This window comes from Schistocerca nitens, chromosome 2 (genome assembly GCF_023898315.1).
Source record: "Schistocerca nitens isolate TAMUIC-IGC-003100 chromosome 2, iqSchNite1.1, whole genome shotgun sequence".
NCBI classification, from domain to species: Eukaryota; Metazoa; Arthropoda; class Insecta; order Orthoptera; family Acrididae; genus Schistocerca; species Schistocerca nitens.
This window is the reverse complement of record NC_064615.1, coordinates 332,239,163-332,252,248: the sequence shown is the minus strand read 5'-3', so window position 1 is coordinate 332,252,248 and position 13,086 is coordinate 332,239,163. Positions and strand designations below refer to the sequence as shown.

The 13,086-nt window shown below is 46.2% G+C and overlaps 1 protein-coding gene across 1 annotated transcript in view; it reads right to left on the bottom strand.

Annotated features, from left to right (window-relative positions):
- The window catches only part of LOC126235014 (protein bowel), a gene marked incomplete at its 3' end in the record, with an annotated part of 287,325 nt that overhangs the window by 1,082 nt on the left and 273,157 nt on the right, over positions 1 to 13,086 (bottom strand). The gene's annotated exons all lie outside the window — the stretch shown is intronic.

Sequence of the window (13,086 nt, the reverse complement as noted above, 5' to 3'; positions counted from 1 at the left end):
ATCTGCGGCGTCCATTCCAAAGGAACCATCCCAGCATTTGTCTTAATTAATTTAGTGAAACTACAGTACACCTAACCTTTGATGGCCGTACTGGAAACGGAACGGACGTCTTTCCGAATCTGTGACTCCAGATTGGAATTTTTTATCAATTTTAGGAAAAAATACTTTTTTTGAGGAGCTTTTGGGGAAACGGAAACGTAGGGGAAATTTTTGGAACAGCAAATTTCGGTATCCGGGAAACTGGGGAAGTATTTTATCTACCTAGTCTTACTACTAATGCCATCTGATAGTCTGGTTCAAGCAACACATATTCCGTTTTCTAGATATTCACTAGATGTCACTCTGTCTTCAGTTCAATCGCTCACCTTTCCTTTTGTAGGAGACTTAACGCTCACTGTGGTGATACCTTTCCGTGACGTCACTATGACGTGTACTGCCCAGTTTCGATCGTTTGGAGTGCTTGTATAGGTGCTACGCTGATGTTAAATCAATAGGACAATGAAAAAACCATGAAGAAAGCAAATGCGGAGCCCCTAGAACAGTTTTTTTCTGGCCAGGTCTTTGTTTTTATTTACAAATTAAAAATTTTAGTTCACGTACTACGGTTTTTGTGATATGTACAATAATTTTACGGCTCTGAACACCCAGTTCCTCCTCTTCAAGATGCCAACACAGATGACAAACAATAGCTTAAAGGAAAAAAGATATTTGGGGTAAAGTTACCGTAATAGCATGATTTTGTGGTATTTTTTTGTCTGCTATAACGGAATTTCGAAAACTCAGTCTGGAAACGCTGTCCCGGATGCAAGTCTAATGTCTTAGCACTTCGTGATCTCACTCGATGGTGAGACGAACAGTATGACAGCAAGCAGTTTGAGGGGGAAGGTAGAAGATGGAAAAAGACGCGCTGAATACGCCACTGGTTGCAAGGTCTTCCATTACAGTAAATTATTTACACACGATTGACCAGTGCACTGAGTACTAACATTAAACGCAGTCTGTCTACTGTGCACATGCTCCATCCGCTGATACGAGCCTCCAAACTCTTCTGCGAGTTTATTGACCTTAGACAACTGTTGTTGCGCACCTTATCGCAGATCTTAACTTTTTCAGGCAGTATGCCTTCCTGGTCGAGGGACATTTTCCATTAACAGCTACTAAACCGCGTTGGACCTAGAGCATCATCTCCGTAAGTTTACATAAAGATAAAACTTTCAAGCAAAATTTCACCATCGCCACGAGTGCTATACCATAATTCACTAACATTACAGAAACTCAAGCAGCTCGAAACCAAACGGGACACCAACAAAGTGGCTACTAGACAGGTAATGACTAATACACTGCTGCCAATGACTAGTTGTTACGATGATTCGTTGCTACTGAAAAATTTCAGTTTTTTGCGTAGGTTCTTGTGTAGGGGACTCATCAGGGACCGCCTCAATTTGCCTCGAGTCCTGAGCTTCATAGAATATCCGTTGGAGTTACGCTGCCAGCCTTTGACTATTCAGCTGACAAAGCGTTTCCTGCGAAAGGCAGGGAACGGAATTTGTGTCTCGCTTCGGTACAAAGCTTTAATTTGTCACAATGGTTATTTCAGCGTTCTCACCTCTACGCCGAAGAGCGGTCCTTTGTTGCTCCAGAGAAAGCGGACAACAACAGCTGACATGAAAATGCTGAGCAGTAATCAATCACTTCGCGACGATGGTTCAAGTCATAATACAATAGCCCTCCCTCACGCAAGATTTGGACCGTGCATTAACACATCCTGCCCAGTGAGCATCTGGCAGTACAAAAGACGTCTTCCAGATAGTAGTGTCGTCTACGGTTAACAAAGCCGTAAGCTCGTGGCATCGAGGTCTATTTCTGCTTTGTTCCCCTGCACATACACATTGTCGAAGCTAATCATTCTAAATAGACGTTAGAAGCTACAACCTATTTTTCTAGACTAATGCAAAACATTTCGCGTTTCAGAATAAAAATTAAATGTCGGATGGCTTTGTTGGCTGGGATATCCCACAGTATGCGTTCAGCCACTTGGTGCAAAGGGTGTTGTATCTCCGCGCACATTGCCCCTTGAGAGTTGTGACGCATATGGTTTTGCACAGTGTAGATGAGTGTAATCACGGACTGTATAGCGCATGGTGATGGGAGGAGGGAGAGGGTGATATCCGCTACTGGCACATAGCCTACGCCTGCTGAATAAGCTTAACGTCCCCATTCTAAGGATGGATCACCATCAACCGCGTCGCATGCGCTCACGTCATGAGACACTGCGGAGAGGTTTGGAGTTTACTCCAGGACATTGGCCCAAACACTGGTGATCAGAAACCTTATGCCAGCAACTCTCCTCTACAACTATTTTAAAAGAAGGCTTGCCATCATTGCTAGAATACTTTCTGGCACCAACGGATCACTCTGTATTTCGAAACAGGAGTTGAAATAATAGGCTCAGGGCGAGTAAGTATGAGGACAGGCTGTTTCACTCAGAGTGCAGATTTCATCTTTTGCTTTATTCTCGGTAAAGGTATCTGTACGATTAGAACCACTGAGGAATTAGAAGCTACAGATAATGAGCTAGAGACTGAATTCGGTACATTATGGCTGTTTCAGTAGGAGGTGTGTCAAATAGCGTAGTGATGTAGTTCAACACAGCACAAAATAGAGACAACCCAAGAATAATATGTGTGAGTAACATTCAGTTGTCTCATAACGTCAGTCATCCCTATGCTACCGGACAGGCAACATGACTTTCACGCGTTCTGTTTTGTTCATAGATTTCTTAGCCATTGGTGGGTAACACTAAATCTTTCTCCATCTACTTTCCCACCATGAGTCTGGAAAAAAGTACCCAATGACCTACGTCGAAAACCACTCTACTTTCCAGAGGTAATTAAGCTTTATGTGTTACCATTCGGGTAGCTTCCCTCACGGCGTATCCCATCTCTTTCGCTTTCTGTTGAACAATGAGTGCTTTCCCTATTCCTATCTACCCTTCCACCTCTTCTGTTAAGGTGTTCCTGTTATTTCTCGCTCTTCCCGTGACTATTCAACTTCTTCTCCACACTTAATTCCTACTGTAGGGCTACCAAATATTTGTTGTATGTCATTAATCACATTCGACAACAACGTAATGAGGAAATTGTTCACAAGAATATTAAGAATAGTCATATCTCCGAATTTCCATCTATTCAGTACTGTGACTATCATCATTAAACACACAACAAAACAAGTTCTGCATCACCTCAGTTCCCAGAACTCCTGAAGATAGACGTTCACTGTGGATATTGTATCACACACAAAGTCCCTTTCACTGTTCAGAAATGTCACTAAACCCGCCCAAAGATGTAAACAACCGCGCATGAGCAGCACCTATTAGACTGACGGGGTCGACAGCCGATCAGTTCCAGTCATTCCACCAGGAAGGAGGTACACGGCTCGTGTTGTCTGTAGTTCAACCAGGCCTAGACGATCAATACCGCGGTTCGATCGCGTCCGCATTGTTACTTTGCTCAGGAAGGGCTCTCAACAAGGGAAGTGACCAGGCGTCTCGGAGTGAACAAAATTGGAGGAATTGGAGGAGATACAGAGAGTCAGCGCAAGGGCTATTACTGCATTGGATGACCGCTACCTCCGAATTATGGCTCGGACGGACACTGACAGCAACACCACATGTTGAATGATGCTTTTCGTGCAGCCACAGACTGTCATGTTACGACTCAAACTGTGCACAATGGGCTGCACGATGCGCAAAATCACTCCCGACGTCCATGGCGAGGTCCATCTTTGCAACCACGACACCAGGCAGCGCGATGCAGATGGACCCAACAAAATGCGGAATGGACCGGTCAGGATTGGCATCACGTTCTCTTTACCGATGAGTGTCGCATATGCCTTCAACCAGACAATCGTCGGAGACGTGTTTGGAGGCAACCCGGTCAGGCTGAACGCCTTAGACACACTGTCCAGCGAGTGCAGCAAGTTGGAAGTTCCCTTTTGTTTTGGGGTGGCATTATGTGGGGCCGACGTACGCCGCTGGTGGTCATGGAAGGCGACGTAACGGCTGTACGATACGTGAATGCCATCTTCCAACCGATAGTACAACCATATCGGCAGCATATTGGTGAGGCATTCATCTTCATGGATGATAATTCGCGCCCCCATTGTGGACATCTTGTGAATGACGTCCTTCAGGATAACATCACTCGACTAGAGTTGCCTGCATGTTCGCCAGACGTGAACCCTATCGAACAAGCCTGGCATAGATTGAAAAGGGCTGTTTATGGACGACGTGACCCACCAACCACTCTAAGGGATCTACGCCTAATCGCCGTTTAGGAGTGGGACAATCTGGACCAACAGTGCCCTGCTGAACTTGTGAACAGTATGCCACGCCGAATACATGCATGCATCAATTCTGTACGGTGGTACAACATGCAATGTGTGGTTTTCATGAGCAATAAAAAGGACGGAAATTATGTTTATGTTGATCTTTATTCCAATTTCCCGTACAAGTTCTGGAACTCTCGGAATCGAGGTGATCCACAACTTCTTTTGATGTGTGTAGTTACCACTGTGTACTACTTGTGTACTATACTTATTATATTGTTGACTAACTAAGGCTGTCTGATTAGATGCAAGAGGAGTCCCGAGGGTCCTAATCTTGCCAGATGACATAAATGCATAAATAAATGAATAACAAGGCGCTACATCTGTGACAGTACGGTACTAGTTAAACAGTCAGCGCGCCAGCTGTGGAGAGTGGGACACATCTAGGTCAGGACTTGCGCGGTCCTCCACCGCGTGACGTCATAAAGTTGCCTCTGTAGCGACGGGCGACACACTCATTCTCCGGCGAACGTTACGCAAGCCCTGGAGCCCTGCAACGAGCAGTTAGCACGTCAGCCCTGTGCTCGTAAAACCGAGTGCCACTCTACTTCTGTACGACACGCGACGCCTGGCGAAGTTCTAGAGAATTTGTGTCACATTCACTTCCATTATAATCATCTGCCATTCGGTTGTCCAGATATTATGATCTTGAACGACCGGTGTACAAAAGATTAAATGTAGCAGAATTTAACACTAGAGAGATGATGTGGAAGATTAACCGAATCGCATAAAATGACGAGCTGTTGTCGCAGAATGTTGCTATGACATTTAAAACATATGATGAACTCAGCTCGCAGATGCCCGCTTCATTATATGCGTACATGGAGCTCAGTTCCTAGTTAATAGATTGCTCTTATATGTATTCTAAAACGAAGTACATATCACGTGTGTCACGTCGTAGCTGATCTCGCAGTCAGTAAACAACCAATATGCTGAAGAGAGCAGTTCGTAGTGATGGTTAAGAGGGATTACAGAAGCTTGTGAATACTGTTTTCAACAGTTATAATGGAGTAAGTGATTTATCTTTCAGTGATTCGGACTCTAAAGAACTGCAAACAATATAGACCCCAAAGACTCAATAATACTGAGGACTGGTGACTATGGTGGCCAGGAAAATGCGACAGTTCATGCTCTTGCTCACAAAACCAGTCCTGGGTGATGCCGGCTGTGTGAAAAGAAGTCTTGTCGTCTTGGATCACAGCATCACCATTGAGGAACGAACATTGTACCATGAGATGGATCTGATTAGCCGATATGGTCACATAATTCTTAGCAGTAATGCGATCTCGCAGAGTATAAATGGAGCCAGTGAAATACCACGATATGGCTGCCTGGATAATCACAAAAAAAAAAAAATGGTTCAAATGGCTCTGAGCACTATGGGACTCAACTGCTGAGGTCATTAGTCCCCTAGAACTTAGAACTAGTTAAACCTAACTAACCTAAGGACATCACAAACATCCATGCCCGAGGCAGGATTCGAACCTGCGACCGTAGCGGTCTTGCGGTTCCAGACTGCAGCGCCTTTAACCGCACGGCCACTTCGGCCGGCTGGATAATCACAGAACCCCGCCCCCCCCCCCCCCCCCCATGTTTCATCTTGGTACGCAAACTCGTCCAGAAATTGAAAACAGTGTGAAACGCGCCTCATCCAACGAAGTGATGTTTTTCCATTGTTGCATTTTCCAGGTTTCATGGCTTCGGAACCACATTAACTACTACGGGAATTTGCATCAAGATGAGTCGTGGTGGAATTCCAGCACCCACTCCATTTCCCTGCTTATGGAGCCCCGTTCGTGTTGTTTTGGTCAGCGCCAAGCGAGTGTGACATTCCGTACCGCAGTGACTTTTCAACTGTCGTCCTCGTACTTTTCGTCACGGTCCTCTTCAATGGTCGTCTGCTACGGTCATTCGACCCACTCTTTCATTCATGTGGTGACTGTAAGGGTGATATTTTACCGCTTTCCTTCGTGCCGTAAGAATCTTCGATACGGTACCCCTTGAAATACCAGACATTTCAGCTACCTTGGTTACAGAAGTACGCAGCACACGAGCACCTACAATTTGCCCACGTTCGAATTCACTTAGCTCGAACATAAGGCTCTCACAACTTCGTAGAACACTTCTGACGGCGATTAACATTTGCAGTGTACTGAGGGCGTTGTACAGGTCCCGATCGAGGTCAAATATAACAGCACAACCTGCTGGTTTAGTCAGGATCTGCATTTACGTTCAAGCATGCATTTTCATATTTTCGTCGAGACCCCTGTAATTCACAGTGCTTTATTGAGTGTGGATGTAACTATAGATTCTGAAAACATATGATTTCCCGGTCACCCACGTGGGCTAGCCCTATTTCGCTATTGTAGTCGGCTCGGTTGCTTTCTACTTGCAAGGAAAGGCCGCTGAAGATGATGGGCTGGGCTTTCTCTAACCCTCCTAAATAGGTAGGGGTCGGGGACAACAAGGCTCATTTCAAAGCCGAGTATTTACCGTGACGGCCTACGTCTCCATCACTAGCAGTAAAAGCTCTAAACGTCCTCGCAGGAAGCAGAAAACTACAGAAGCGCGAACGGGGAATCGGCAGTGAAATCGTCTCCATGCGGCCACTGATTGGCTGGAAGGCCTGAAAGTTGAATAGTCTAATTTCGTGGAGCGGTCTGGAGCTCTGGAAATCTAGAAGTCGGCCGGCAACCCTCGTGTTGGTAACGCGGCAAGTCGTGGGCTCTCTGTGGCGTACTTCGTGTTTTTTAGTGGCTCTCATTTCGGAAGTATGGAGTCAGTGATCCTTCGAGATGATCGAGGTTAACTTTCCGGTAAGGAAAGCCTCCAAAGTATTCGAAAGGGCATTCCCGTGCGTGGGCATCGAGTTCCGCTTCGGCACTTTCTTGTTTCTCTTTGGGAGGGCTGTGAATTAGTGAGGCTGGGGTTGTACGATAAAAGAGAGGCGTCACAGCACGCGTTTTGCCATTAGGGAGTTGGATTATCCGAACGTGGCTTGATACCAATAAATTAGATTTTTCGTACGAATTTGAGAGTGATGTTTTATGTGGTTCTTTACCTGTTGACTTCCACATTGTATTCCTGTTTTGTTCTTGCGATTACCGGCAAGGGTGGTTAGTAACCAGCTGGATGCGCAGTACCGAACTGTTAGTGATGAATCTTTCCAGTCCAGTGATAACGTCTCGTAATCTTTCCTGAAAATAGTCAGATAGTTGCCGGGCCTTTAGATGGTCATATTATTGCGACAATCGTCTATATTCGCCGTCAACGTGCAATGGTCACTCACAGATGGCAAGTGGCAGCACTGGCAGTGGAGGGCATATAAATCGTATAGGGGGGACGGGGGAAACAGTGCACTCATTGTCGTAATGCGAAAACGAAGCGTGGTTAGACACTGGACTCGCATTCGGGAGGACGACGGTTCAATCCCGCGTCCGGTCATCCTGATTTAGGTTTTCCGTGATTTCCCTAAATCGCTCCAGGCAAATGCCGGGATGGTTCCTTTGAAAGGGCACGGCCGACTTCCTTCCCCGTCCTTCCCTAATCCGATAAGACCGATGACCTTGCTGTCTGGTCTCCTTCCCCAAAACAACCCAACTCAACCCCCCGAAAACTGAGCGATTTATCTGGCGTTCAAAAGGGCATGATCATTGGGTTTCGGGCAAAGGGTGGAAGCATTTCGGAAAACCGTTATCGTGCCGCCAGGGACAAAGTATACCGTGCATGGCAAAATGGTGCTATCCAAAACCGGCGTCGAGGCAAATGCCGTGCTCCACAGCAATAGCAGGCATGAAAATGCTAAGCAATAATCAATCGCTTCGCGGAGAAGCTTCAAGTCATAATACAACAGCCCTCCCTCAAGCAATATTTGGACCGTGCATTAACACATCCTGCCCAGTGAGCATCTGGCAGTACAAAACGATTGCTCCGGAGATGTGTACGGGCGAATAGGCGTGCAACTGTTGAACAACTGACTGCGTAGATGAACCAAGGGGCTACCAACAGTGTCTCCTCCACGACCGTTCAGCAGGCGCCTGTGTCATGCACCTAAGCTCACTGCTGTTCATCGGAGACGAAGGCTGGAATGTGCACGCCGGAAGCGCAACTGGACGTTCAGTGAATGGTCACAGGTGGCCTTCTCAGATGAATCACGTTTTATGCTCCGTCGGACAGATGAACGCTGGCTGTACGACGTGAAATGCCTGAAAGCAAATACCTTGGGGAGCCTTATGCTCTTGGGAAAGTTTTCGTGGCACTCCCTGGGTGACCTCGTCGTTCTGGATGCCACAATGGATCAACACAGTTTTTTCTCCTCGGCACGATGGCACCTACCAGCACGACAATGCAACGTGCCAAACGGCTTGCAGTGCACATGCGTGGCTCGAAGAGCATTAGGATGAGTTTATTGTACTCCCCTGGCCCCAAACTCCTCGGATGTAAACCCAAGCTATAATCTGTCGGACCACCTCGATCGGCTGTACGCGTCATGAATCTTCAACCGAGAAACCTAGAGCAAGCTGGCCACGGCACTGAAGTCGGCCACATGCCCATCGGTACCTTCCAGAACATTACTGACTCTCTTCCTACACGTTTCGCACTACAAAAGGTGTTATTCTGGCTTTTGGTGTAGGTGGTCACATTAATGTGGGTGGACAGTGTAATTACTGGCTTTTGAGTTGTGAGGTTTCACCCTGTCTCGCGAGTGAAACCAACGCTGACGACCCTTATTCAGACTGATTTTGCGTGTGTAGCAGCGTAGTAGATTAATCTGGTTCCGCCAATAAACGTTTCCGATTAAAGCTGTGGAGCAATACGTTGCGTGATTCGCCCCGCGTCGCGCACCGCCAGGTGGGAGTTGAATGTGGCCGTGACTGCAAGTGTGACACCGCGCGACGCAACGGGAGCTTCGAGGACGGACGAAAGGAGCGTTCAATATATACGTACGCACATTCGCCGAACTTCTTCCCGTAGGCGCCAAGCAGTGCGAGTAACGAAAGGTTAGCGCGGACGGCTGGCAGCTGGCGTCCCTGGTTTTCCTAGTGCGGAAGCCCGCGGCGGTGTGTGTCCGACCACTTTCTCCGCAGCGGTCGCTGTGGGAACCGGGGCGGCGCGGCGGCCGGGCGTGCCCGCGCCACGCCTATACAGCCACACCGCCTCTGACTGCTTGCTCTGCTCTCCTCTGATCTGCTCTGCTAGCGGGTCACCCAGCGCCTAGGTACGTTAGCTGCCCGAGTTACACGTCAGTTGTCACTTTTCAGACACACTTCCTTCTTTTGTTTACCAATTGCCGTTTCTTCCTCTAACTTCTGCGAAATTTGTGCTAGTATCCTCATCTGCTTGTTTCCCTCCTTCCCCCTATTCCTTCATCTCCTCCATTACTTCTTCGCTTCTTAATCTCTTGCCTTTGTTCCTACAACTTCTGCACTGTTTCTGCTAACATCCTCAACCGCTTGTTTCGATGCTTGCCCCTTTCCTTCGTCTCCCCTACATCTCTCCGGCATTACCACGATTACTTCTTCGCTTCTTAACCTTTTGCCTTTGTTCCTATAACTTCTGTGCAATTTCTGCCAACAACACCATCTGCTTGTTCCCCTTATTCCCCCCATTCCTTCATCTTCTCCATTAACTCTTCAGCCCTACTTCCATTACCCCGCTACTTCTGAGATTCTTGACATTCAACAACTCATAACCTCACTTCTTCTTCTCTATACTTTCTTTCTCTCATCTATGGAAACTCGCATCTTTTCTTCGTTACCTTCTAATGCACTCCTCTTCGTACCTACATCTAACCTCGTTCCAGTTTCTTCTCCTGCTTACCCTCTCCTCCTGCTATCTCTCCCACCTGTTCCTGCTGCTCTTTCTTTATTCTTTCGTTTTCCAGATGATAATCACTGGTTTACTTTACAGTTACTAGTTACCTGTGTCTTGCAGCTATCTGCAGATCAGTGTTTCACTGTGCAGTATAAGAACTCTCCTCACACAGAGGAACATATGCTCCTTTTCGTTCTGTGCTTTAAGGATTGAAAAATAAAAAAACCTTACAACTGAAGCTGTATTTTCAGTCTCTATTATAACGCTCAATTGCGGACGTTCCTCCACCATGATTCTTTCTTGTATAGATCCTCTCTCATCACTGAGATAAATAAAAAAAAAATATTATTCCTTTTCTGCAGCTACTTCCAGTCTAAAATAAGAAGTGACACTTTTATTAACATTCCAAAATGCCACATTATTTTCCTCAGGAACAATCATCAGCTACTCAGTTCGATACAGTATGAACAGTATAATCGTTGTGATAGAAGTACGATATACATCCCATTAAATTTTAAAATAGTGCACTGTAAAAATGACTAATAGTGGAAACAGAACGTTCGCAACTAGTAATAGTTTATTAAAAACCTCTGTACCTGCAACTGTACTAATAAACTGAGCTGGAGATATACCCTATTACAAAATAATGGGATCTGAAACACATTCGAGACAACAATGGTAGCATATCTGCTAATGTGTCTCTCTCTGCACTAATTCCAGTAACAAATTGTTCAAATTACTATATACTCGTTTTTTTATGACGGTATATTCACACAGATATCACCCACGAGAAGTTTTCTTGGTTCAGGCAATTGTTATTTGCGACAGAAGTTGACAATTAAGTATTTACAGCCGGCCGCGGTGGTCTAGCGGTTCTACGCGCTCAGTCCGGAGCCGCGCGACTGCTACTGTCGCAGGTTCGAATCCTGCCTCGGGCATGGATGTGTGTGATGTCCTTAGGTTAGTTAGGTTTAAGTAGTTCTAAGTTCTAGGGGACTGATGACCTGAGATGTTAAGTCCCATAGTGCTCAGAGCCATTTGAACCATTTAAGTATTTACAGCTGCACGTTTCCCTACCATAAAGAGTAAATTAAATTTCCCAGTCTCCAAAAAGCAGATGCAGCGGCCAAATGGTGGGTGACAGATAAAGTAAACAGTCAGAAAGACGTAGGGCAGTTGCAGATCGTTTGTATTCAGTATCGAGTAACTGGTATTCCTCGAGACTCGCAACACCAATTTGTCAGTGTCTATGATCTTAAGCTGCCTTCTGCGCGCAGCTACGGGCCTAGTCGGCTGTTTTCGTATTCCATTTTCTTCCTCCGGAAAGCATTTCGATTCTCCCGTGATTTCTTTTTCACCGTGAGCGTGCCAGGTCACCAGAAAACGGGGCGTAGTACAGAGATTAATGTGTTCGCTGCTTAGAGCAAGTAATTGTTCGGGGCTAGAACATCATTTCTTAGTTGTGTCATATAAATAGCAACAATGCTTATAAAATAATCATAATGAACTATTATTTAATTGGAGGTGTTACTTTATCTGATAGTTTTCGTATAAAACATACATGCACCACGGATAAACAATAACAGACGGCTTGGATGCCATCTTCATAAATGGTCTGAAGTGTATTAGGCAGTGGAAAGTCTGGTGTCCGATGCGCTATGCGGAGAGAGAGAGAGAGAGAGAGAGAGAGAGAGAGAGAGAGACGGACGGAGAGAACTTGGCAAGTTCGTCCTGTTTCTCTCTGTCTCACATTACTTGCTCGAATTGTTGTTTCTTCTGCCATTTACAAAGTCGGGGCATGGGGATTCTACACTTGGAAAATCAGTTCCTGCTTCTCTCTCTCTCTCTCTCTCTCTCTCTCTCTCTCTCTCTCTCTCTCTCCCTCCCCCAATAATTTAAACACGCGGAATGATGTTACGGCGCAATGTCAAGTGCGACACACCAATCGGAAACGATAGAGAAGAAATGGCTGTGAGAAGACGCCAGCCAATCGCACGCTGACCGACCCCTCTCCAGGATGACAACGCGACAACAGTGGCCCCCTATGAAGAGGACATAAGCGCCGCGACCAACTGACGACGGCCCAGTTCAGTAGCAGCTTCAAGAATAGGCGTCAACTCTATTCAGTTTGCCTGTACACTCTATGTAGCACAGACTTGGAATTGTTTATACTGAAGAAGATTCATTACTTCTTATGTCACCCTTTTGCTTGAGAAACATCCGTGTAATTGCAAAAGTTAAGTATTCTATCTCTTCTTATTGTAATAAAATTCATTAATACGACTTGTTTGAGTGTTTGACTAGCGAACCGAGAAGCTGACTTCCTAGACACCCCAAATTCCATCGTTATCACTTGTTCCTATAATATTTTTTGTTTCTTTTACGTCACATAACGAACAGTGCAACGGATAAATAGCTTCCGTAATACACGCACTTCACTAACATTGAATTTTAATGCTTGCATGAAGCGCACAAGAACAGAAAGTTGTGGCCGAATGACGCTATTGGCTGGCGCGCCAAAGGGAAATTCCTCTTGCTAGCTCACATCTCCCCTCCACTTGCCTACTTATTTGTTATAGCTTCTACGCAGAGGAAGCAGCCGAGGGCAAGGCCATCTGCTGACAGTGTCAGGTATTGTTTGTTTGTGTCTATTGGAGTGATCAGCCTAGTACATGGTAAACAGCCTCGCCACAGTGGTAACGCCGGCTCCCGTCAGATCACCAAAGTTAAGCGCCGTTGAGCTTGGCTAGCGCTTGGGTGGGCGACCGTCCAAGTCCACCAAGCGCGGATGGTAAGCAGGGCACGCTCATCCCTTACGAGACCATATGAGGAGCTACTTCATTGAGAAGTGGAAGCTCCGGTTACGAAAGCTGAAAACTGCCGGGT